Source organism: Xiphophorus hellerii, chromosome 11, assembly GCF_003331165.1.
Source record: "Xiphophorus hellerii strain 12219 chromosome 11, Xiphophorus_hellerii-4.1, whole genome shotgun sequence".
Taxonomy (NCBI): Eukaryota; Metazoa; Chordata; class Actinopteri; order Cyprinodontiformes; family Poeciliidae; genus Xiphophorus; species Xiphophorus hellerii.
Genome location: NC_045682.1, coordinates 837,226 through 863,027, shown reverse-complemented (window position 1 = coordinate 863,027; position 25,802 = coordinate 837,226). Strand labels below are relative to the sequence as shown.

Genomic DNA, 25,802 nt, shown 5'->3' with positions numbered 1-25,802 from the left:
TATTCATAGGAATATCATATCCCAGAATCTTTTTCAGTTTCATGTACATTTTTCCAAAATTGAACAATTTTAGGACAGTTCCAGAATATGTGAGAGTGATCTGCGTTCATTGATCCACAATTCCGCCAATACCCCATGTTTGTGTCCTTATATCTATTCTTGACTTTAGGCGTGATGAAAAATCGTATTAGATTTTTCCATGTGAACTCCCTCCATATCCATGAATTGGTGGATGTCTGATGTGTTTTCCACATATCCAACCAATCTTCATCTGAAATTGTCATGTTAAGCTCTGATTCCCACTTTTCTTTTATGTACTTAGTTGAATGTTTATTCATCATCAGTTTTTGATATAGAGTAGAGATTATTTTAATTTTTGCTCCACTGAATTAATTTATCACAATTTTAATCACCCCATTCACTTCCACAGAGGGATCCCACCTAATTTCTCTCAATTGCAGGTACCTGTAAAATTCATGTTTATCTAAATTATACTTCTCCTTCGTTTTCTGAAAACTTTCCAGCTCCCCATCTTTCTGAACGGTAAACCATCCTGTGACCCCTTTACTTAATCATTGTTTGAACCCTTTATCATACATTACTGGTTTGAAATCGCTATCATATGCTACCCACCTGAGCATTTTCATTTCTTTCTTTATCTTGTGTTTTTTTAATGTTTTGAACCACAATTCCAGTGTAAACACTGTAATTGGATCCATGTATTTCTTGATCTTCTCATATCTACAGTATCTTCATCCCCAATAACACTTTGAATTTAGCTATGTAGTCTGGTGTGCACCAGCATATGACATGTCTGAGCTGAGCTGCACAGTAGTACTCCCTTAATTTTGGGAGACCCATAACCCCCCTTGTCTTTCGGTAGCTGAAGAGTTTCATATTTAACTCTAGGTTTTCTGCCACCCCAAATGAATCTTGATATCTTGTCCCAGATCGCGAATTGTGTTTGAGGAACCTCTATTGGTAATGACTGGAACAAATACAGAAGTTTTGCTTGCACATTCATTTTAATAGTTTCAATTCTTGAGTTCAGATCCAAGGGCAGAGTAGTCCATCTATCTATATCTTTTTGTATCTCTTGGCTTATTTTATCGTAATTTGCTTTATACAGTGTTGATAACCCTTTGGTAATGTTAACCCCTAGGTATTTAATTTCCTTCATATTCCATTTGATGGGAAATGATTCCTGAATTTCTTTCGATGGAATGTAATTGAGTGTTAGAATTTGTGTTTTGGTTACATTAATTTTATATCCTGAAAGACAACCATACTTTTCAAAGAGATTCATCAGCGCAGGTAGCGATTCATTTGGCTGTTCAAGGAAAGTTATTACATCGTCTGCAAAAAGCCATATTTTGTGTTCCTCTCCATTTACTATAACTCCCTTAATTTTATCATCTTGTCGTACTGCCTGCGCCAGAGGCTCCATAAAGAGGGCGAACAGTGCAGGTGACAGACAACACCCCTGTCTGGCTGATCTTTGCATGTTGAATTTGTCAGTCAGGCTTCCGTTTATTGGGGCCTGCCATGCAAAGCAATGGCAGGAACCTATTGTTATTGTCGGAGAAAGTGTTTCTTTATTGGGGCCTGCCATGCAAAGCAATGGCAGGAACCTATTACTCTACACCCAACAAGGTGTCTCTTTATTCTTTATTTTTCTTCCGTAACCGTTAATGCGGCTCATACCGCTGGGTGCACACCTACAAATGAGGTATCAAAACGTGCAGAAAATTCACGCCATTGGAGCTATTATTTTTGGTGGGATTTGGGCTTAACGTGGCGACATAATTCGCAAAAAACTGCGAAAAAAATCCCATTATAAGTCAATGGGAAAAATCCTAGAAATACCCTATTTTTGAGGATTTTCTGTGTCGTCACAAATTCACCTAGAAATGCCATTCAAATTTCATTTTGTAGATACGTCTGTGATCTCTTCCAAAGTGAAGACGGCTCGTCGATACCAGTTACGGTTTGTCCACAATTTGCCTCTAAGCGACCCAAAGTTTCTCATTTTTCCTAAAGTTAGAGTGCTGATTAGAGTGAGAGATCAAGACAACTTTTTCAGCCCAAATCATTTTTGAAATCGCCATCACGGCCACAAATATCGCACGATTAGTATCAAAATCGGTCCTGACATTGATACGCCTGTCTGCTCCGGTAAAATGTTTTCGAAATTTATCTAGACCGTACGGTTTTCTGTCACGGTGCTTCAGAGCAAAGTCATGCGACAGGATTTTCTGAGGCTCTCAGGCTCTTTCACTAACACTTCACACCTTGGTGTGAAACTTATTTAACATAGCAACGGAACTCAAGAGGCTATTGGCTGCTGATTTGGACTACAAATACGCATCATTGTAGTTCTATGTATCCTCAGTTGAAACTGATCAGGACTGAACTGGCCTTTAGAACTAATTGCTGCTATGGGCTGTATATAACTGATTTAACTTAATAACTGTTACACATGGGATTAGTTTTGAACTTTAAAATGAAGCTTAACAAAAATTTCACAATAAAAGCCTTGAATATTTTTACATCATGTAATTGCTCTTTTTGGCTTTATTTGACTTTTTCATCCAAAGCACTGTTACACATGGGATTAGTTTGGCCCTTTGAAATGAAGCTTAACAAAAATTTCAAAATAAAAGCCTTGAATATTTTTACATCAGAAAATTGCTCTTTTGAGCTTTATATAACTGATTTAACCCAGCAATTGTTACACATGGGATTAGTGTGGCAATTTAAAATTAAGCTTGATGAAAATTTCAAAATAAAAGCCTTGAATATTTTTACATCATGTAATTGCTGTTTTTGGCTTTGTATGACTTTTTCATCCAAAGCACTCTTACACGTGGTATTAGTTCAGAACTTTAAAATGAAGCAAACTGAAAATTTCAAAATAAAAGCCTTGAATATTTTTACATCATGTTATTGCTCTTTTTGGCTTTATTTGACTTTTTCATACAAAGCACTGTTACACATGGTATTAGTTTGGCCCTTTGAAATGAAGCTTAACAAAAATTTCAAAATAAAAGCCTTGAATATTTTTACATCAGAAAATTGCTCTTTTGAGCTTTATATAACTGATTTTATCCAATGACTGTTATTCATGGGATTAGGTTGGCCCTTTGAAATGAAGTTTAACAAAAATTCCAAAATAAAAGCCTTGAATATTTTTAAAGCACTGTTACACATGGTATTAGTTTGGCCCTTTGAAATGAAGCATACTGAAAATGTCAAAATAAAAGCGTTGACAATTTTTACATCAGGTATTTGCTGTTTTGAGCATTATATAACTGATTTAACCAAATGAATATTAGACATGGGATTAGTTTGGCCTTTTGTTTGGCCCTTTGAAATTAAGCTTAACAAAAATTTCAAAATTAAAGCCTTGAATATTTTTACATCAACTACTTGCGTTTTCAGCATTATATAACTGATTTAACCCAATGACTATTACACATGGGATTAAAATAGACTGTTTTGCATGAGCAGCAGATAGATCCTCTATTGCACATGTGTCAAACTCAAGGCCCGCGGGCCACATGTGGCCCGCTACGTCATTTTATGTGGCCCTCTCCCCCCTACCACCGTTTTACAGCCCCATTGATTGACTTAAAATAGTTTTTGAGCACGAATTGACTACAAACTACATATCCCATAATGCCTTCCGATTCTTACCAACCAACATTACGGCTTCTCGCCACTAGAGTGCAGCAGAGTCACCTCAAGCTGATTATTAATTTTCCCAAGCACCTATCTGTGCGAACAGATGTTTTCAATAATGACTTTAAACAAGACCAAGCACAGATCGCGCATTACTGACGAAAACCTACACGCCGTTTTGCGGATTGCCACAGAATAGAACTAAAACCAGACATCGACGAACTGACCAGGGGAAAACGGTGCCTGACATCCGGCCAGAAAACATTGGTAAGCACGAACAAACTACATTTAAATAGAATGAATGTAAAACCAAAACTCAGTATACTGGAATATGCATATAGTTTATTGATTTTGCTTGTGTTTTGTTTATTTACAGAACACAACACAATGAGGATGTGTGTGAGTTGGTGACAGGGTGAAGAGGGATCAGCGTTGTGTTCAAGGACAGGCAACGTCACCTCATTGTTTTGTTCTTATGTGAAATGCATGTTCGTTGTGTAATAAATAACGAAAAAGTTTTGTGAATGAAGTTGAGAGTTAATATCAAGACATTAGATTCTTAAATTTATGGTATTCTTTAAATGTTGTAATTTTGGTTCATTGTAAACTTTACCTGTAAAAAGTTTGTAGAAATCTTTAACATAAGGTCAATATATATTTTTAAACTGTAATATGTTGTGTGTGTGTGCGTTATTGAAAATTTATATTTGTGACAATCATTAGGTAAATGCTAATGAACTGCCTTCCTGCAGTTTATGAGCATTGAACTGTTACTAAACAGTTCAATGCAAGGTTCATTAGCGTTAGCATTTTAGCTTCAATAAGCTATTAGCTATTTATTTTACTTTTTAGCAATGTTTAGTATACTGAATGGAGTAAATCAATTACAGAAAATATCCTAGTGATTTCCCACATACTGATGAAAGCAATGACGCTAACATTAGCGTTTCTGCTGATTTTAGCTGATATACTTACTTTATAATACTGAATGGTGCACGTCCGCCTCACTTAACGTTCTTGCGATTCTCCGCATTCCACTGATTACGTCGCGGCGTTCTTTAGCGTCGACGCCGATTTGTGGCGTGACGACGCCGGGCCCAGACCCACGGGCGCGCCTTGGCAGGCCCCGGCTAAATTTCTTCCGAAATTTTCTAGTTGGGGCCTGCCATGCAAAGCAATGGCAGGAACCTATTACTATTGTCGGAGAGAAGCGTCTCTTTAAGTATTATAATTCTTTATTTTTCTTCCGTAACCGTTAATGCGGCTCATACCGCTGGGTGCACACCTACAAATGAGGTATCAAAACGTGCAGAAAATTCACGCCGTTGGAGCTATTACTTCTGGTGGGATTTGGGCTTAACGTGGCGACATAATTCGCAAAAAACTACGAAAAAAACCCCATTATAACTCAATGGGAAAAATCCTAGAAATACCCTATTTTTGAGGATTTTCTGTGTCGTCACAAATTCACCTAGAAATGCCATTCAAATTTCATTTTGTAGATACGTCTGTGATCTCTTCGAAAGTGAAGACGGCTCGTCGATACCAGTTACGGTTTGTCCACAATTTGCCTCTAAGCGACCCAAAGTTTCTCATTTTTCCTAAAGTTACAGTGCGTCTCTGGCTGCTTAGAGTGAGAGATGAAGACAACTTTTTCAACCCAAATCATTTTTGAAATCGCCATCACGCCCACAAATATCGCACGATTAGTATCAAAATCGGTCCTCACATTGATACGCCTGTCTGCTCCGGTAAAATGTTTTCGAAATTTATCTAGACCGTACGGTTTTCTGTCACGGTGCTTCAGAGCAAAGTCATGCGACAGGATTTTCTGAGGCTCTCAGGCTGTTTCACTAACACTTCACACCTTGGTGTGAAACTTATTTAACATAGCAACGGATCTCAAGAGGCTATTGGCTGCTGATTTGGACTACAAATACGCATCGTTGTAGTTCTAGCTATACTCAGTTGAAACAGATCAGGACTGAGAACTGGCCTTTAGAACTACTTGCTGCTATGGGCTGTATATAACTGATTTAACTCAGTAACTGTTACACATGGGATTAGTTTGGAACTTTAAAATTAAGCATATTGAAAATTTCAAAATAAAAGCCGAAATGAAGCATACTGAAAATTTCAAAATAAAAGCCTTGAATATTTTTACATCATGTAATTGCTGTTTTTGGCTTTGTATGACTTTTTCATCCAAAGCACTGTTACACATGGGATTAGTTTTGAACTTTAAAATGAAGCTTAACAAAAATTTCACAATAAAAGCCTTGAATATTTTTACATCATGTAATTGCTCTTTTTGGCTTTATTTGACTTTTTCATCCAAAGCACTGTTACACATGGTATTAGTTTGGCCCTTTGAAATGAAGCTTAACAAAAATTTCAAAATAAAAGCCTTGAATATTTTTACATCAGAAAATTGCTCTTTTGAGCTTTATATAACTGATTTAACCCAGCAATTGTTACACATGGGATTAGTGTGGCAATTTAAAATTAAGCTTGATGAAAATTTCAAAATAAAAGCCTTGAATATTTTTACATCAGGTAATTGCTGTTTTTGGCTTTATTTGACTTTTTCATCCAAAGCACTGTTACACATGGTATTAGTTTGGCCCTTTGAAATGAAGCATACTGAAAATGTCAAAATAAAAGCCTTGAATATTTTTACATCATGTAATTGCTCTTTTTGGCTTTATTTGACTTTTTCATCCAAAGCACTGTTACACATGGTATTAGTTTGGCCCTTTGAAATGAAGCATACTGAAAATTTCAAAATAAAAGCCTTGAATATTTTTACATCAACTACTTGCGTTTTCAGCATTATATAACTGATTTAACCCAATGACTCTTACACATAGTATTAGTTTGGCCCTTTGAAATGAAGTTTAACAAAAATTCCAAAATAAAAGCCTTTAATATTTTTACATCAACTACATGCGTTTTCAGCATTATATAACTGATTTAACCCAATGACTCTTACACATGGGATTAGTTTGGCCCTTCGAAATGAAGCATACTGAAAATTTCAAAATAAAAGCCTTGAATATTTTTACATCATGTAATTGCTCTTTTTGGCTTTATATGACTTTTTCATCCAAAGCACTGTTACACATTGGATTAGTTCGGACCTTTAAAATGGAGCATAATAATAATTTCAAAATAAAAGCCTTGAATATTTTTACATCAGGTAATTGCTGTTTTTGGCTTTGTATGACTTTTTCATCCAAAGCACTGTTACACATGGGATTAGTTTTGAACTTTAAAATGAAGCTTAACAAAAATTTCACAATAAAAGCCTTGAATATTTTTACATCATGTAATTGCTCTTTTTGGCTTTATTTGACTTTTTCATCCAAAGCACTGTTACACATGGTATTAGTTTGGCCCTTTGAAATGAAGCTTAACAAAAATTTCAAAATAAAAGCCTTGAATATTTTTACATCAGAAAATTGCTCTTTTGAGCTTTATATAACTGATTTAACCCAGCAATTGTTACACATGGGATTAGTGTGGCAATTTAAAATTAAGCTTGATGAAAATTTCAAAATAAAAGCCTTGAATATTTTTACATCAGGTAATTGCTGTTTTTGGCTTTATTTGACTTTTTCATCCAAAGCACTGTTACACATGGTATTAGTTTGGCCCTTTGAAATGAAGCATACTGAAAATTTCAAAATAAAAGCCTTGAATATTTTTACATCATGTAATTGCTCTTTTTGGCTTTATTTGACTTTTTCATCCAAAGCACTGTTACACATGGTATTAGTTTGGCCCTTTGAAATGAAGGATACTGAAAATTTCAAAATAAAAGCCTTGAATATTTTTACATCAACTACTTGCGTTTTCAGCATTATATAACTGATTTAACCCAATGACTCTTACACATAGTATTAGTTTGGCCCTTTGAAATGAAGTTTAACAAAAATTCCAAAATAAAAGCCTTTAATATTTTTACATCAACTACATGCGTTTTCAGCATTATATAACTGATTTAACCCAATGACTCTTACACATGGGATTAGTTTGGCCCTTCGAAATGAAGCATACTGAAAATTTCAAAATAAAAGCCTTGAATATTTTTACATCATGTAATTGCTCTTTTTGGCTTTATATGACTTTTTCATCCAAAGCACTGTTACACATTGGATTAGTTCGGACCTTTAAAATGGAGCATAATAATAATTTCAAAATAAAAGCCTTGAATATTTTTACATCAGGTAATTGCTGTTTTTGGCTTTGTATGACTTTTTCATCCAAAGCACTGTTACACATGGTATTAGTCTGGCCCTTTGAAATGAAGCATACTGAAAATTTCAAAATAAAAGCCTTGAATATTTTTACATCATGTAATTGCTCTTTTTGGCTTTATATGACTTTTTCATCCAAAGCACTGTTACACATTGGATTAGTTCGGACCTTTAAAATGGAGCATAATAATAATTTCAAAATAAAAGCCTTGAATATTTTTACATCAGGTAATTGCTGTTTTTGGCTTTGTATGACTTTTTCATCCAAAGCACTGTTACACATGGGATTAGTTCGGAACTTTACAATGAAGCATACTGAAAATTTCAAAATAAAAGCCTTGAATATTTTTACATCATGTAATTGCTCTTTTTGGCTTTATTTGACTTTTTCATCCAAAGCACTGTTACACATGGTATTAGTTTGGCCCTTTGAAATGAAGCTTAACAAAAATTTCAAAATAAAAGCCTTGAATATTTTTACATCATGTAATTGCTCTTTTTGGCTTTATATGACTTTTTCATCCAAAGCACTGTTACACATTGGATTAGTTCGGACCTTTAAAATGGAGCATAATAATAATTTCAAAATAAAAGCCTTGAATATTTTTACATCAGGTAATTGCTGTTTTTGGCTTTGTATGACTTTTTCATCCAAAGCACTGTTACACATGGTATTAGTTTGGCCCTTTGAAATGAAGCTTAACAAAAATTTCAAAATAAAAGCCTTTAATATTTTTACATCAACTACTTGCGTTTTCAGCATTATATAACTGATTTAACCCAATGACTCTTACACATAGTATTAGTTTGGCCCTTTCAAATGAAGTTTAACAAAAATTCCAAAATAAAAGCCTTTAATATTTTTACATCAACTACTTGCGTTTTCAGCATTATATAACTGATTTAACCCAATGACTCTTACACATGGGATTAGTTTGGCCCTTTGAAATGAAGTTTAACAAAAATTTCAAAATAAAAGCCTTGAATATTTTTACATCATGTAATTGCTCTTTTTGCCTTTATTTCACCTTTTCATCCAAAGCACTGTAACACATGGGATTAGTTTGGAACTTTAAAATTAAGCATACTGAAAATTTCAAAATAAAAGCCTTGAATATTTTTACATGACGTAATTGCTCTTTTTGGCTTTATTTGACTTTTTCATCCAAAGCACTGTTACACATGGTATTAGTTTGGCCCTTTGAAATGAAGCATACTGAAAATTTCAAAATAAAAGCCTTGAGAATTTTTACATGACATTATTGCTGTTTTGAGCATTATATAAATGATTTTATCCAATGACTGTTATTCATGGGATTAGGTTGGCCCTTTGAAATGAAGTTTAACAAAAATTCCAAAATAAAAGCCTTGAATATTTTTACATGACGTAATTGCTCTTTTTGGCTTTATTTGACTTTTTCATCCAAAGCACTCTTACACGTGGTATTAGTTCGGAACTTTAAAATGAAGCATACTGAAAATTTCAAAATAAAAGCCTTGAATATTTTTACATCAGCTACTTGTGTTTTGAGCATTATATAACTATTTTAACCCAAGGACTATTACGCATGGGATTAGTTTGGCCCTTTGAAATGAAGTTTAACAAAACTTCCAAAATAAAAGCCTTGAGAAAATTTTAAATCGTACTGAATGGTGCACGTCCACCTCACTTAACGTTCTTGCGGTTCTCCGCATGCCACTGATTACGTTGCGGCGTTCTTTAGCGTCGATGCAAATTTGTGGCGTGACGACGCCGGGCCCAAACCCCACGGGCGCGCCTTGGCAGGCCCCGGCTAAATTTCTTCAGAAATTTTGTTTTTCTAGTTGGGGCCTGCCATGCAAAGCAATGGCAGGAACCTATTACTCTACACCCAACAAAGTGTCTCTTTATAATTCTTTATTTTTCTTCCGTAACCGTTAATGCGGCTCATACCGCTGGGTGCACACCTACAAATGAGGTATCAAAACATGCAGAAAATTCACGCCATTGGAGCTATTACTTCTGGTGGGATTTGGGCTTAACGTGGCGACATAATTCGCAAAAAACTACGAAAAAAACCCCATTATAACTCAATGGGAAAAATCCTAGAAATACCCTATTTTTGAGGATTTGCTGTGTCGTCACAAATTCACCTAGAAATGCCATTCAAATTTCATTTTGTAGATACGTCTGTGATCTCTTCGAAAGTGAAGACGGCTCGTCGATACCAGTTACGGTTTGTCCACAATTTGCCTCTAAGCGACCCAAAGTTTCTCATTTTTCCTAAAGTTAGAGTGCGTCTCTGGCTGCTTAGAGTGAGAGATGAAGACAACTTTTTCAGCCCAAATCATTTTTGAAATCGCCATCACGCCCACAAATATCGCACGATTAGTATCAAAATCGGTCCTGACATTGATACGCCTGTCTGCTCCGGTAAAATGTTTTCGAAATTTATCTAGACCGTACGGTTTTCTGTCACGGTGCTTCAGAGCAAAGTCATGCGACAGGATTTTCTGAGGCTCTCAGGCTCTTTCACTAACACTTCACACCTTGGTGTGAAACTTATTTAACATAGCAACGGAACTCAAGAGGCTATTGGCTGCTGATTTGGACTACAAATACGCATCATTGTAGTTCTAACTATAGTGAAACCCTCAGTTGAAACAGATCAGGACTTAACTGGCCTTTATAACTACTTGCTGCTATGGGCTGTATATAACTGATTTAACTCAGTAACTGTTACACATGGGATTAGTTTTGAACTTTAAAATGAAGCTTAACAAAAATTTCACAATAAAAGCCTTGAATATTTTTACATCATGTAATTGCTGTTTTTGGCTTTATTTGACTTTTTCATCCAAAGCACTGTTACACATGGTATTAGTTTGGCCCTTTGAAATGAAGCTTAACAAAAATTTCAAAATAAAAGCCTTGAATATTTTTACATCAGAAAATTGCTCTTTTGAGCTTTATATAACTGATTTAACCCAGCAATTGTTACACATGGGATTAGTGTGGCAATTTAAAATTAAGCTTGATGAAAATTTCAAAATAAAAGCCTTGAATATTTTTACATCAGGTAATTGCTGTTTTTGGCTTTATTTGACTTTTTCATCCAAAGCACTGTTACACATGGTATTAGTTTGGCCCTTTGAAATGAAGCATACTGAAAATTTCAAAATAAAAGCCTTGAATATTTTTACATGACGTAATTGCTCTTTTTGGCTTTATTTGACTTTTTCATCCAAAGCACTGTTACACATGGTATTAGTTTGGCCCTTTGAAATGAAGCATACTGAAAATTTCAAAATAAAAGCCTTGAATATTTTTACATCATGTAATTGCTCTTTTTGGCTTTATTTGACTTTTTCATCCAAAGCACTGTTACACATGGTATTAGTTTGGCCCTTTGAAATGAAGCATACTGAAAATTTCAAAATAAAAGCCTTGAATATTTTTACATCAGAAAATTGCTCTTTTGAGCTTTATATAACTGATTTAACCCAGCAATTGTTACACATGGGATTAGTGTGGCAATTTAAAATTAAGCTTGATGAAAATTTCAAAATAAAAGCCTTGAATATTTTTACATCAGGTAATTGTTGTTTTTGATTTTATTTGACTTTTTCATCCAAAGCACTGTTACACATGGTATTAGTTTGGCCCTTTGAAATGAAGCATACTGAAAATTTCAAAATAAAAGCCTTGAATATTTTTACATCAACTACTTGCGTTTTCAGCATTATATAACTGATTTAACCCAATGACTATTACACATGGGATTAAAATAGACTGTTTTGCATGAGCAGCAGATAGATCCTCTATTGCACATGTGTCAAACTCAAGGCCCGCGGGCCACATGTGGCCCGCTACGTCATTTTATGTGGCCCTCTCCCCCCTACCACCGTTTTACAGCCCCATTGATTGACTTAAAATAGGTTTTGAGCACGAATGGACTACAAACTACATATCCCATAATGCCTTCCGATTCTTACCAACCAACATTACGGCTTCTCGCCACTAGAGTGCAGCAGAGTCACCTCAAGCTGATTATTAATTGTTTTGAGCACGAATGGACTACAAACTACATATCCCATAATGCCTTCCGATTCTTACCAACCAACATTATGGCTTCTCGCCACTAGAGTGCAGCAGAGTCACCTCAAGCTGATTATTAATTTTCCCAGCGAATAAAACTGAAACATCGACAAGCTAAGAAGCTAAAGAGCGAAGTTCCGTGATGTTTCAATCGAGGACTTTTACTTTTACCGTCTACTGCCCCCTGATTTGATGCCGCAGCTTCGACTCCACGCAGCTCGTGTTTTGTCCACGTTTGGAAGCACCTATCTGTGCGAAGAGATGTTTTCAATAATGACTTTAAACAAGACCAAGCACAGATCGCGCATTACTGACGAAAACCTACACGCCGTTTTGCGGATTGCCACAGAATAGAACTAAAACCAGACATCGACGAACTGACCAGGGGGAAACGGTGCCTGACATCCGGCCAGAAAACATTGGTAAGCACAAACAAACTACATTTAAATAGAATGAATGTAAAACCAAAACTCAGTATACTGGAATATGCATATAGTTTATTGATTTTGCTTGTGTTTTGTTTATTTACAGAACACAACACAATGAGGATGTGTGTGAGTTGGTGACAGGGTGAAGAGGGATCAGCGTTGTGTTCAAGGACAGGCAACGTCACCTCATTGTTTTGTTCTTATGTGAAATGCATGTTCGTTGTGTAATAAATAACGAAAAAGTTTTGTGAATGAAGTTGAGAGTTAATATCAAAACTTGTTTTTTATTATTTGTCTGCTTATCTTCAAAGCAGACAAAGAATAATTTTCCCAGCGAATAAAACTGAAACATCGACAAGCTAACAAGCTAAAGAGCAAAGTTTAGCTGAGCAGTTTAAAAATACTGAGCATATTTTTAAACTGCTCAGTTTAAAAATACTGTAATTTTTAAACTGAGCAGTAATTTTACATCCATGCAAACTCAAATGTAATATTTAAAACTTGAATACATAAAATCAGTTATTTAACAATATGAGGTGTTGTTTAAAAATAAAAAAGATAGCAATTTCTTTTTATTGCAGAGACATTAGATTCTTAAATTTATGGTATTCTTTAAATGTTGTAATTTTGGTTCATTGTAAACTTTACCTGTAAAAAGTTTGTAGAAATCTTTAACATAAGGTCAATATATATTTTTAAACTGTGATATGTTGTGTGTGTGCGTTATTGAAAATTTATATTTGTGACAATCATTAGGTAAATGCTAATGAACTGCCTTCCTGCAGTTTATGAGCATTGAACTGTTACTAAACAGTTCAATGCAAGGTTCATTAGCGTTAGCATTTTAGCTTCAATAAGCTATTAGCTATTTATTTTACTTTTTAGCAATGTTTAGTATACTGAATGGAGTAAATCAATTACAGAAAATATCCTAGTGATTTCCCACATGCTGATGAAAGGAATGACGCTAACATTAGCGTTTCTGCTGATTTTAGCTGATATACTTACTTTATAATACTGAACGGTGCACGTCCGCCTCACTTAACGTTCTTGCGATTCTCCGCGTGCCACTGATTACGTCGCGGCGTTCTTTAGCGTCGATGCCGATTTGTAGCGTGACGACGCCGGGCCCATGCCCGACGGGCGCGCCTTGGCAGGCCCCGGCTAAATTTCTTCCGAAATTTTCTAATTGGGGCCTGCCATGCAAAGCAATGGCAGGAACCTATTACTCTACACCCAACAAGCGTCTCTTTATTGGGGCCTGCCATGCAAAGCAATGGCAGGAACCTATTACTCTACACCCAACAAAGTGTCTCTTTAATATTATTATTGGGGCCTGCCATGCAAAGCAATGGCAGGAACCTATTACTCTACACCCAACAAAGTGTCTCTTTATAATTCTTTATTTTTCTTCCGTAACCGTTAATGCGGCTCATACCGCTGGGTGCACACCTACAAATGAGGTATCAAAACGTGCAGAAAATTCACGCCATTGGAGCTATTATTATAATTCTTTATTTTTCTTCCGTCACCGTTAATGCGGCTCATACCGCTGGGTGCACACCTACAAATGAGGTATCAAAACGTGCAGAAAATTCACGCCATTGGAGCTATTATTTTTGGTGGGATTTGGGGTTAACGTGGCGACATAATTCGCAAAAAACTACGAAAAAAACCCCATTATAAGTCAATGGGAAAAATCCTGGAAATACCCTATTTTTGAGGATTTTCTGTGTCGTCACAAATTCACCTAGAAATGCCATTCAAATTTCATTTTGTAGATACGTCTGTGATCTCTTCGAAAGTGAAGACGGCTCGTCGATACCAGTTACGGTTTGTCCACAATTTGCCTCTAAGCGACCCAAAGTTTCTCATTTTTGCTCAAATTACAGTGAGAGCCGATCTCGGTTCAGATCTGGGCACAACATTTCTTTCTCTCATCGCTGTAAATGCTCTGAGTGAGGTACAGATATGAATCTCGGGACTATCGCAGAAGACACATTGAACTGTCATACGCTCCAAACGCTTTTCGAATATGTATTACGGTTCCCGAACAGGAAGGATTTGGTTCCAATGCTTTTTGTCAGTAAAACGTGTTTGCTCAAACACACAATTGTGTGTTTGACAGCTCAGAGCTCAGAGCTCACACCCTGCTGAGACCATTATTTGCCATAGCAACGGATCTCAAGAGGCTATTGGCTGCTGGTTTGGACTACAAATACGCATCATTGTAGTTCTATCTATCCTCAGTTGAAACAGATCAGGACTGAGAACTGGCCTTTAGAACTACTTGCTGCTATGGGCTGTATATAACTGATTTAACTCAGTAACTGTTACACATGGGATTAGTTTGGAACTTTAAAATTAAGCATATTGAAAATTTCAAAATAAAAGCCCTGAATATTTTTACATGACGTAATTGCTCTTTTTGGCTTTATTTGACTTTTCCATCCAAAGCACTGTTACACATGGGATTAGTTTGGAACTTTAAAATTAAGCATACTGAAAATTTCAAAATAAAAGCCTTGAATATTTTACATGACGTAATTGCTCTTTTTGGCCGTATATGACTTTTTCATCCAAAGCAATGTTACACATGGGATTAGTTCGGAACTTTAAAATGGAGCATAATAATAATTTCAAAATAAAAGCCTTGAATATTTTTACATCAGGTAATTGCGCTTTTTGGCTTTATGTGACTTTTTTATCCAAAGCACTGTTACACAATGGAATAGTTTGGCCCTCTGAAATGAATCATACTGAAAATTTCAAAATAAAAGCCTTGAATATTTTTACATCATGTAATTGCTCTTTTTGGCCGTATATGACTTTTTCATCCAAAGCACTGTTACACATGGGATTACTTCGGAACTTTAAAATGGAGCATAATAATAATTTCAAAATAAAAGCCTTGAATATTTTTACATGACGTAATTGCTCTGTTTTGCCTTTATTTGACTTTTTCATCCAAAGCACTGTTACACATGGGATTACTTCGGAACTTTCAAATGGAGCATAATAATAATTTCAAAATAAAAGCCTTGAATATTTTTACATCAGGTAATTGCGCTTTTTGGCTTTATGTGACTTTTTTATCCAAAGCACTGTTACACAATGGAATAGTTTGGCCCTCTGAAATGAATCATACTGAAAATTTCAAAATAAAAGCCTTGAATATTTTTACATCATGTAATTGCTCTTTTTGGCCGTATATGACTTTTTCATCCAAAGCACTGTTACACATGGGATTACTTCGGAACTTTAAAATGGAGCATAATAATAATTTCAAAATAAAAGCCTTGAATATTTTTACATGACGTAATTGCTCTGTTTTGCCTTTATTTGACTTTTTCATCCAAAGCACTCTTACACGTGGTATTAGTTCAGAACTTTAAAATGAAGCATACTGAAAATTTCAAAATAAAAGCCTTGAATATTTTTACATCAGCTACTTGTGTTTTCAGCATTATATAACTATTTTAACCCAAGGACTATTACGCATGGGATTAGTTTGGCCCTTTGAAATGAAGTTTAACAAAACTTCCAAAATAAAAGCCTTGACAACATTTTAAATCGTACCGAATTGTGCACGTCCGCCTCGCTTAACGTTCTTGCGGTTCTCCGCGTGCCACTGATTACGTCGCGGCGTTCTTTAGCGTCGACGCCGACTTGTGGCGCGACGACGCCGTGCCCGAGCCCGACGGGCGCGCCTTGGCAGGCCCCGGCTAAATTTCTTCCGAAATTTTCTAGTTGGGGCCTGCCATGCAAAGCAATGGCAGGAACCTATTGTTATTGTCGGAGAAAGTGTTTCTTTATTGGGGCCTGCCATGCAAAGCAATGGCAGGAACCTATTACTCTACACCCAACAAGCGTCTCTTTATTATAATTCTTTATTTTTCTTCCGTCACCGTTAATGCGGCTCATACCGCTGGGTGCACACCTACAAATGAGGTATCAAAACGTGCAGAAAATTCACGCCATTGGAGCTATTATTTTTGGTGGGATTTGGGGTTAACGTGGCGACATAATTCGCAAAAAACTACGAAAAAAACCCCATTATAAGTCAATGGGAAAAATCCTGGAAATACCCTATTTTTGAGGATTTTCTGTGTCGTCACAAATTCACCTAGAAATGCCATTCAAATTTCATTTTGTAGATACGTCTGTGATCTCTTCGAAAGTGAAGACGGCTCGTCGATACCAGTTACGGTTTGTCCACAATTTGCCTCTAAGCGACCCAAAGTTTCTCATTTTTCCGAAAATTACAGTGCTTCTCTCGCTGATTAGAGTGAGAGATGAAGACAACTTTTTCAACCCAAATCATTTTTGAAATCGCCATCACGCCCACAAATATCGCACGATTAGTATCAAAATCGGTCCTGACATTGATACGCCTGTCTGCTCCGGTAAAATGTTTTCGAAATTTATCTAGACCGTACGGTTTTCTGTCACGGTGCTTCAGAGCAAAGTCATGCGACAGGATTTTCTGAGGCTCTCAGGCTGTTTCACTAACACTTCACACCTTGGTGTGAAACTTATTTAACATAGCAACGGATCTCAAGAGGCTATTGGCTGCTGATTTGGACTACAAATACGCATCATTGTAGTTCTATCTATCCTCAGTTGAAACAGATCAGGACTGAGAACTGGCCTTTACAACTACCTGCTGCTATGGGCTGTATATAACTGATTTAACTCAGTAACTGTTACACATGGGATTAGTTTGGAACTTTAAAATTAAGCATATTGAAAATTTCAAAATAAAAGCCGAAATGAAGCATACTGAAAATTTCAAAATAAAAGCCTTGAATATTTTTACATCATGTAATTGCTGTTTTTGGCTTTGTATGACTTTTTCATCCAAAGCACTGTTACACATGGGATTAGTTTTGAACTTTAAAATGAAGCTTAACAAAAATTTCACAATAAAAGCCTTGAATATTTTTACATCATGTAATTGCTCTTTTTGGCTTTATTTGACTTTTTCATCCAAAGCACTGTTACACATGGTATTAGTTTGGCCCTTTGAAATGAAGCTTAACAAAAATTTCAAAATAAAAGCCTTGAATATTTTTACATCAGAAAATTGCTCTTTTGAGCTTTATATAACTGATTTAACCCAGCAATTGTTACACATGGGATTAGTGTGGCAATTTAAAATTAAGCTTGATGAAAATTTCAAAATAAAAGCCTTGAATATTTTTACATCAGGTAATTGCTGTTTTTGGCTTTATTTCACTTTTTCATCCAAAGCACTGTTACACATGGGATTAGTTTGGCCCTTTGAAATGAAGCTTAACAAAAATTTCAAAATAAAAGCCTTGAATATTTTTACATCAGGTAATTGCTGTTTTTGGCTTTATTTGACTTTTTCATCCAAAGCACTGTTACACATGGGATTAGTTTGGCCCTTTGAAATGAAGCATACTGAAAATTTCAAAATAAAAGCCTTGAATATTTTTACATCAACTACTTGCGTTTTCAGCATTATATAACTGATTTAACCCAATGACTATTACACATGGGATTAAAATAGACTGTTTTGCATGAGCAGCAGATAGATCCTCTATTGCACATGTGTCAAACTCAAGGCCCGCGGGCCACATGTGGCCCGCTACGTCATTTTATGTGGCCCTCTCCCCCCTACCACCGTTTTACAGCCCCATTGATTGACTTAAAATAGGTTTTGAGCACGAATTGACTGCAAACTACATATCCCATAATGCCTTCCGATTCTTACCAACCAACATTACGGCTTCTCGCCACTAGAGTGCAGCAGAGTCACCTCAAGCTGATTATTAATTTTCCCAGCGAATAAAACTGAAACATCGACAAGCTAACAAGCTAAAGAGCGAAGTTTAGCTGAGCAGTTTAAAAATACTGAGCATATTTTTAAACTGCTCAGTTTAAAAATACTGTAATTTTTAAACTGAGCAGTAATTTTACATCCATGCAAACTCAAATGTAATATTTAAAACTTGAATACATAAAATCAGTTATTTAACAATATGAGGTGTTGTTTAAAAATAAAAAAGATAGCAATTTCTTTTTATTGCAGAGACATTAGATTCTTAAATTTATGGTATTCTTTAAATGTTGTAATTTTGGTTCATTGTAAACTTTACCTGTAAAAAGTTTGTAGAAATCTTTAACATAAGGTCAATATATATTTTTAAACTGTGATATGTTTTGTGTGTGTGCATTATTGAAAATTTATATTTGTGACAATCATTAGGTAAATGCTAATGAACTGCCTTCCTGCAGTTTATGAGCATTGAACTGTTACTAAACAGTTCAATGCAAGGTTCATTAGCGTTAGCATTTTAGCTTCAATAAGCTATTAGCTATTTATTTTACTTTTTAGCAATGTTTAGTATACTGAATGGAGTAAATCAATTACAGAAAATATCCTAGTGATTTCCCACATACTGATGAAAGCAATGACGCTAACATTAGCGTTTCTGCTGATTTTAGCTGATATACTTACTTTATAATACTGAATGGTGCACGTCCGCCTCGCTTAACGTTCTTGCGATTCTCCGCGTGCCACTGATTACGTTGCGGCGTTCTTTAGCGTCGACGCCGATTTGTGGCGTGACGACGCCGGGCCCATGCCCGACGGGCGCGCCTCGGCAGGCCCCGGCTAAATTTCTTCCGAAATTTTCTAGTTCTTCTTTATTTTTCTTCCGTAACCGTTAATGCGGCTCATACCGCTTGGTGCACACCTACAAATGAGGTATCAAAACCTGCAGAAAATTCACGCCATTCCAGCTATTACTTCTGGTGGGATTTGGGCTTAACGTGGCGACATAATTCGCAAAAAACTACGAAAAAAACCCCATTATAAGTCAATGGGAAAAATCCTAGAAATACCCTATTTTTGAGGATTTTCTGTGTCGTCACAAATTCACCTAGAAATGCCATTCAAATTTCATTTTGTAGATACGTCTGTGATCTCTTCGAAAGTGAAGACGGCTCGTCGATACCAGTTACGGTTTGTCCACAATTTGCCTCTAAGCGACCCAAAGTTTCTCATTTTTCCTAAAGTTAGAGTGCGTCTCTGGCTGCTTAGAGTGAGAGATGAAGACAACTTTTTCAGCCCAAATCATTTTTGAAATCGCCATCACGCCCACAAATATCGCACGATTAGTATCACAATCGGTCCTGACATTGATACGCCTGTCTGCTCCGGTAAAATGTTTTCGAAATTTATCTAGACCGTACGGTTTTCTGTCACGGTGCTTCAGAGCAAAGTCATGCGACAGGATTTTCTGAGGCTGTCTGAGGCTCTCTCCCATGTATTTGAATAGAATTTCAGATCTGGGCACAACATTTCTTTCTCTCATCACTGTAAATGCTCTGAGTGAGGTACAGATATGAATCTCGGGACTATCGCAGAAGACACATAGGCCTCTCATACGCTCGAAACGCTTTTCGAATATGTATTACGGTTCCCGAACAAGAAGGATTTGTTTCCAATGCTTTTTTTCAGTAAACCGTGTTGGCTCAAACACACAATTGTGTGTTTGAGCATGTATGACTCACAGCTCACACCTGCTGAGACCATTATTTGCCATAGCAACGGAACTCAAGAGGCTGTTGGCTGCTGATTTGGACTACAAATTCGCATCATTGTAGTTCTATCTATCCTCAGTTGAAACAGATCAGGACTGAGAACTGGCCTTTAGAACTACCCGCTGCTATGGGCTGTATATAACTGATTTAACTCAGTAACTGTTACACATGGGATTATTTTGGAACTTTAAAATTAAGCATACTGAAAATTTCAAAATAAAAGCCTTGAATATTTTTACATCAGGTAATTGCTCTTTTTGGCTTTATTTGACTTTTTCATCCAAACCACTCTTACACGTGGTATTAGTTCAGAACTTTAAAATGAAGCATACTGAAAATTTCAAAATAAAAGCCTTGAATATTTTTACATGACGTAATTGCTCTTTTTGGCTTTATTTGACTTTTTCATCCAAAGCACTCTTACACGTGGTATTAGTTCAGAACTTTAAAATGAAGCATACTGAAAATTTCAAAATAAAAGCCTTGAATATTTTTACATCATGTAATTGCTCTTTTTGGCTTTATTTGACTTTTTCATCCAAAGCACTGTTACACATGGTATTAGTTTGGCCCTTTGAAATGAAGCGTACTGAAAATTTCAAAATAAAAGCCTTGAATATTTTTACATCATGTAATTGCTCTTTTTGGCCGTATATGACTTTTTCATCCAAAGCACTGTTACACATGGGATTAGTTTGTCCCTTTGAAATGAAGCATACTGAAAATTTCGAAATAAAAGCCTTGAATATTTTTACATCATGTAATTGCTCTTTTTGGCTTTATTTGACTTTTTCATCCAAAGCACTGTTACACATGGTATTAGTTTGGCCCTTTGAAATGAAGCATACTGAAAATTTCAAAATAAAAGCCTTGAATATTTTTACATGACGTAATTGCTCTTTTTGGCTTTATTTGACTTTTTCATCCAAAGCACTCTTACACGTGGTATTAGTTCGGAACTTTAAAATGAAGCATACTGAAAATTTCAAAATAAAAGCCTTGAATATTTTTACATCAGCTACTTGTGTTTTGAGCATTATATAACTATTTTAACCCAAGGACTATTACGCATGGGATTAGTTTGGCCCTTTGAAATGAAGTTTAACAAAACTTCCAAAATAAAAGCCTTGAGAAAATTTTAAATCGTACTGAATGGTGCACGTCCACCTCACTTAACGTTCTTGCGGTTCTCCGCATGCCACTGATTACGTTGCGGCGTTCTTTAGCGTCGACGCAAATTTGTGGCGCGACGACGCCGGGCCCAAACCCCACGGGCGCGCCTTGGCAGGCCCCGGCTAAATTTCTTCAGAAATTTTGTTTTTCTAGTTGGGGCCTGCCATGCAAAGCAATGGCAGGAACCTATTGCTATTGTCGGAGAAAGTGTTTCTTTAATCTTCTTTATTTTTCTTCCGTAACCGTTAATGCGGCTCATACCGCTGGGTGCACACCTACAAATGAGGTATCAAAACGTGCAGAAAATTCACGCCATTCCAGCTATTACTTTTGGTGGGATTTGGGCTTAACGTGGCGACATAATTCGCAAAAAACTACGAAAAAAACCCCATTATAAGTCAATGGGAAAAATCCTAGAAATACCCTATTTTTGAGGATTTTCTGTGTCGTCACAAATTCACCTAGAAATGCCATTCAAATTTCATTTTGTAGATACGTCTGTGATCTCTTCGAAAGTGAAGACGGCTCGTCGATACCAGTTACGGTTTGTCCACAATTTGCCTCTAAGCGACCCAAAGTTTCTCATTTTTCCTAAAGTTAGAGTGCGTCTCTGGCTGCTTAGAGTGAGAGATGAAGACAACTTTTTCAGCCCAAATCATTTTTGAAATCGCCATCACGCCCACAAATATCGCACGATTAGTATCAAAATCGGTCCTGACATTGATACGCCTGTCTGCTCCGGTAAAATGTTTTCGAAATTTATCTAGACCGTACGGTTTTCTGTCACGGTGCTTCAGAGCAAAGTCATGCGACAGGATTTTCTGAGGCTCTCAGGCTCTTTCACTAACAGTTCACACCTTGGTGTGAAACTTATTTAACATAGCAACGGATCTCAAGAGGCTATTGGCTGCTGATTTGGACTACAAATACGCATCATTGTAGTTCTATCTATAGTGAAACCCTCAGTTGAAACAGATCAGGACTGAACTGGCCTTTAGAACTAATTGCTGCTATGGGCTGTATATAACTGATTTAACTCAGTAACTGTTACACATGGGATTAGTTTTGAACTTTAAAATTAAGCATATTGAAAATTTCACAATAAAAGCCCTGAGTATTTTTACATGACGTAATTGCTCTTTTTGGCTTTATTTGACTTTTTCATTGAAAGCACTGTTACACATGGTATTAGTTTGGCCCTTTGAAATGAAGCTTAACAAAAATTTCAAAATAAAAGCCTTGAATATTTTTACATCAAGTAATTGCTCTTTTTGGCTTTCTTTGACTTTTTCATCCAAAGCACTGTTACACATGGTATTTGTTTGGCCCTTTGAAATGAAGCATACTGAAAATTTCAAAATAAAAGCCTTGAATAGTTTTTACATGACGTAATTGCTCTTTTTGGCTTTCTTTGACTTTTTCATCCAAAGCACTGTTACACATGGTATTTGTTTGGCCCTTTGAAATGAAGCATACTGAAAATTTCAAAATAAAAGCCTTGAATAGTTTTTACATGACGTAATTGCTCTTTTTGGCTTTATTTGACTTTTTCATCCAAAGCACTGTTACACATGGGATTAGTTCGGACCTTTAAAATGGAGCATAATAATAATTTCAAAATAAAAGCCTTGAATATTTTTACATCAGCTACTTGTGTTTTGAGCATTATATAATTATTTTAACCCAAGGACTATTACGCTTGGGATTAGTTTGGCCCTTTGAAATGAAGTTTAACAAAACTTCCAAAATAAAAGCCTTGACAACATTTTAAATCGTACCGAATGGTGCACGTCCGCCTCGCTTAACGTTCTTGCGGTTCTCCGCGTGCCACTGATTACGTTGCGGCGTTCTTTAGCGTCGAGGCCGATTTGTGGCGCGACGACGCCGGGCCCATGCCCGACGGGCGCGCCTTGGCAGGCCCCGGCTAAATTTCTTCCGAAATTTTCTAGTTCTTCTTTATTTTTCTTCCGTAACCGTTAATGCGGCTCATACCGCTTGGTGCACACCTACAAATGAGGTATCAAAACCTGCAGAAAATTCACGCCATTCCAGCTATTACTTCTGGTGGGATTTGGGCTTAACGTGGCGACATAATTCGCAAAAAACTACGAAAAAAACCCCATTATAACTCAATGGGAAAAATCCTAGAAATACCCTATTTTTGAGGATTTGCTGTGTCGTCACAAATTCACCTAGAAATGCCATTCAAATTTCATTTTGTAGATACGTCTGTGATCTCTTCGAAAGTGAAGACGGCTCGTCGATACCAGTTACGGTTTGTCCACAATTTGCCTCTAAGCGACCCAAAGTTTCTCATTTTTCCTAAAGTTAGAGTGCGTCTCTGGCTGCTTAGAGTGAGAGATGAAGACAACTTTTTCCACCCAAATCATTTTTGAAATCGCCATCACGGCCACAAATATCGCACGATTAGTATCAAAATCGGTCCTGACATTGATACGCCTGTCTGCTCCGGTAAAATGTTTTCGAAATTTATCTAGACCGTACGGTTTTCTGTCACGGTGCTTCAGAGCAAAGTCATGCGACAGGATTTTCTGAGGCTGTCTGAGGCTCTCTCCCATGTATTTGAATAGAATTTCAGATCTGGGCACAACATTTCTTTCTCTCATCACTGTAAATGCTCTGAGTGAGGTACAGATATGAATCTCGGGACTATCGCAGAAGACACATAGGCCTCTCATACGCTCGAAACGCTTTTCGAATATGTATTACGGTTCCCGAACAAGAAGGATTTGTTTCCAATGCTTTTTTTCAGTAAACCGTGTTGGCTCAAACACACAATTGTGTGTTTGAGCATGTATGACTCACAGCTCACACCTGCTGAGACCATTATTTGCCATAGCAACGGAACTCAAGAGGCTGTTGGCTGCTGATTTGGACTACAAATTCGCATCATTGTAGTTCTATCTATCCTCAGTTGAAACAGATCAGGACTGAGAACTGGCCTTTAGAACTACCCGCTGCTATGGGCTGTATATAACTGATTTAACTCAGTAACTGTTACACATGGGATTATTTTGGAACTTTAAAATTAAGCATACTGAAAATTTCAAAATAAAAGCCTTGAATATTTTTACATCAGGTAATTGCTCTTTTTGGCTTTATTTGACTTTTTCATCCAAACCACTCTTACACGTGGTATTAGTTCAGAACTTTAAAATGAAGCATACTGAAAATTTCAAAATAAAAGCCTTGAATATTTTTACATGACGTAATTGCTCTTTTTGGCTTTATTTGACTTTTTCATCCAAAGCACTCTTACACGTGGTATTAGTTCAGAACTTTAAAATGAAGCATACTGAAAATTTCAAAATAAAAGCCTTGAATATTTTTACATCATGTAATTGCTCTTTTTGGCTTTATTTGACTTTTTCATCCAAATCACTGTTACACATGGTATTAGTTTGGCCCTTTGAAATGAAGCGTACTGAAAATTTCAAAATAAAAGCCTTGAATATTTTTACATCATGTAATTGCTCTTTTTGGCTTTATTTGACTTTTTCATCCAAAGCACTGTTACACATGGTATTAGTTTGGCCCTTTGAAATGAAGCATACTGAAAATTTCAAAATAAAAGCCTTGAATATTTTTACATGACGTAATTGCTCTTTTTGGCTTTATTTGACTTTTTCATCCAAAGCACTCTTACACGTGGTATTAGTTCGGAACTTTAAAATGAAGCATACTGAAAATTTCAAAATAAAAGCCTTGAATATTTTTACATCAGCTACTTGTGTTTTGAGCATTATATAACTATTTTAACCCAAGGACTATTACGCATGGGATTAGTTTGGCCCTTTGAAATGAAGTTTAACAAAACTTCCAAAATAAAAGCCTTGAGAAAATTTTAAATCGTACTGAATGGTGCACGTCCACCTCACTTAACGTTCTTGCGGTTCTCCGCATGCCACTGATTACGTTGCGGCGTTCTTTAGCGTCGATGCAAATTTGTGGCGTGACGACGCCGGGCCCAAACCCCACGGGCGCGCCTTGGCAGGCCCCGGCTAAATTTCTTCAGAAATTTTGTTTTTCTAGTTTTAATTCTCGCTGTGAGGTGATGATATAATGTCTTTATACACTGTATTGATTTATTACTGAATCCAAATCATTCTAATGTTTTATATAGAAATTCCCAGTTTACTAAATCAAATGCCTTTTCTGCATCAACACTTACTAGTAAGGTACTTTGTTTCTTCAGCTGCACTTGATCTACTATATGTAGAACTTTTCTAATATTATCATGTGTTTGACATCCTCATAAATCCTGTTTGATCTTCCTCTATCAATTCTGTTACAAAGGTATTTAATCTATTAGAAATAATGGTTGTGTATATCTTATAATCTACGTTTAACAATAAAATTGGTCTATAATTGCCACAGTGTTCCTGATCTTTTCCTTGTTTTGGGATGACTGAGATGATACTGTAGCTTCACTCCATGATGGAGGTATTTTATTGTTATTGAGTGTCCAATTGAAAGAAGCTGGAAGTTCTGGCGTCAACTCTTCTCTAAACATCTTGTACCACTCTGCCGGGTATCCATCACTGCCTGGCGATTTATTATTTTTTAAAGTATTTATTGCCTGTTTCA

General features: G+C 36.3%; 1 protein-coding gene across 2 annotated transcripts in view; it reads right to left on the bottom strand.

Annotated features, from left to right (window-relative positions):
* The window catches only part of mybbp1a (MYB binding protein (P160) 1a), a 109,823-nt gene that overhangs the window by 22,504 nt on the left and 61,517 nt on the right, over positions 1 to 25,802 (bottom strand). The window lies entirely within an intron of this gene.